This window comes from Pteropus alecto, unplaced genomic scaffold (genome assembly GCF_000325575.1).
Source record: "Pteropus alecto unplaced genomic scaffold, ASM32557v1 scaffold3, whole genome shotgun sequence".
Taxonomy (NCBI): Eukaryota; Metazoa; Chordata; class Mammalia; order Chiroptera; family Pteropodidae; genus Pteropus; species Pteropus alecto.
The window spans coordinates 35,882,642-35,885,027 of NW_006442484.1; positions in this window are offsets into that span (position 1 = coordinate 35,882,642).

A 2,386-nucleotide genomic window follows, 5' to 3' on the forward strand; every position below is an offset into this window, starting at 1 on the left:
GTTAAGTGGCAAAAGCAGAGATAAAAAAGAACCATAATAAATAGTCCAAACAAATGCAAAGGATGAAGAGAAAAGGAACCAAGAATAGATGGGATCAAAAAATACTTATGTAATAGATTTAATCCTATTATATCAATAATTGTATTAAATATAACTAGTCTAAACACTCCATTTAAAACAAAGAGTCTGTCAACCTGAAATGAAGATTATCTATTATTGTCTAGGAAAAAAATCAACTTTAAATATAAAAATGGAAACTTTAAAAGTTTAAAGTCAAATACTGGGGAAAAAATGTAGCATGCTGATTCTATATTAAAGAGCTGAAAGTTACTATATAAATATCAAAGTGAATTTCAGAATCAGAACTGTTACCAGGGATAGTGAGGGATATTTCATAATGGCAGAGACATTAATTTATCAAGAGAATATTATGTCTTAAGTATGTATACACTTAATGGGTTTTAACATATAAAATCAATAACCAACAGAAGTGATATATTCATATAATGGATACTATTAGGCCATAAAAAGAATGATTGGTATATGCTAAAACATAAAACCATTATGGTAAGTGCAAGAAGACAGACACATGAAGCCAATGTTGTATAATTCCATTTATGTGATGTGTTCAGATTAGGCAAATCCCTAGTCATAAAATAGATTAGTGGTTGCAGGAACTAGTGGAGGAAGGAGGGGCATAATCTCTAATGAGTATAAAGTTTATTTCTGGAGTGATGAAAATGTTCTAAAATTAGATTGCGGTGATAGTTAAACAACTCTGCGAATATACTACTAAAATGCATGCACTGAACGGTACACTTTAAATGGATGAATCTTATGGTATGTGAATTAAATTTCATCAAAGCTATTATTACAAAATTTTAAACAAAAATTGATAGAAGAAAAAGGAGAAATAAACAAATCTACTATATAGTTTAAAATTTTAACAAGCATCTTTCAATAAAAGACAAAACTTCAGTAAGGATATAGAAGACTTGGACAAGCTTATCAACTAATATAAGCTATTTGATATATATTGAACATTTCACCAGAGAACAACAGAAATCACATTTGTTGCAAACACTTATAGAACAATCATCAAGATAAACAATCACCAAGATAAGCTCTATACGTGTAAAAATATTTAAGTTATATACAGAGTGTGTATTCTGACTAAACAGAATTAAATTAGAATGCAAAAAAGAAAGAGACATAAAAATCTCCTAATATTTAAAAATTTTAAAATATACTACTTTATTACTGTTGGATCAATGTGATCATCATTTTATGTGTCAACTTGGGTAGGTTCTAGTTCTGAGTCATTCAACAAAACTAATTGTTACTGTAGACATTTTATAGGTATAACTGAAGTCTATAATTAGTTTGCTTTAGGTAAGGAAGATCATCCTATATAGCAAGAGTGGGCCTGATTCAATTAGTTAAAAAGTTTATAAAAGCAGAATTGTGGCTTTCCTAAATAAGTAGGATTCTGCCTGTGGACTGCAGCTTTAGTTGGTGCTCAAGAGTTCCAGCTTGCCCTTCCTGATGGCCTGTCCTACAGATGTAGGAATTATGTAGGAATTGCTTAGCAAGCCAACAAGTCACATAAGCTAATCCATTTTCCTTCCAATAAATTTATGTATGTATGTATGTATGTATGTATGTATGTATGTATGTATGTATGTATGTATGTATATATCATCTATCTATCTATCTATCTATCTATCTATCTATCTATCTATCTATCTATCTATCATCTATCTATCTATCATTTATCTATCATCTATCATCAACATCTATTATCTATCTATTTTTCTGGTAGTACCCTGACTGATAGAATCAGGAAGAAATCACAAGTAAAATTAGAAGATAATTTGAACTGATCTAAAAAAAGAAAAATGACATATCAAAATTTGTGACATGCAAATAAGGCTGGGCAGAAAGGAAAATTTATAAAATTAAAGTGTTCATTATTTTTACAGAAGGTGTTCAAATCAATAATCTAAGCTTCTCACTTGGGAAATGAAGAAACAAAACAAAACAAAAGACATACAAATTGTGCATAAGGTGGAAAATAATAAAGAGCAGAAGTAATAAAATAGAAAATAGAAAACCATAGAGAAAATCAATGAAAATAAAAAGTTGATCATTGAAAAGATCAATAAAATGACAAACTTCTAGATGGAAGGATCAGGAGGAATAAAAAAGAAAACACAAGCTACCAATATCAGAAATAAAAGAGAAATCAATGCTTCAGATTCTACAGACATGTAAAAATAATTTTTAAAATTATAAAAATTTATGGCTATAAATTTGTCAAATTATATAAAATACATACATTCTTAAATGATGTAAATTAAGAAAAAACACTCAAAAATAAATAATA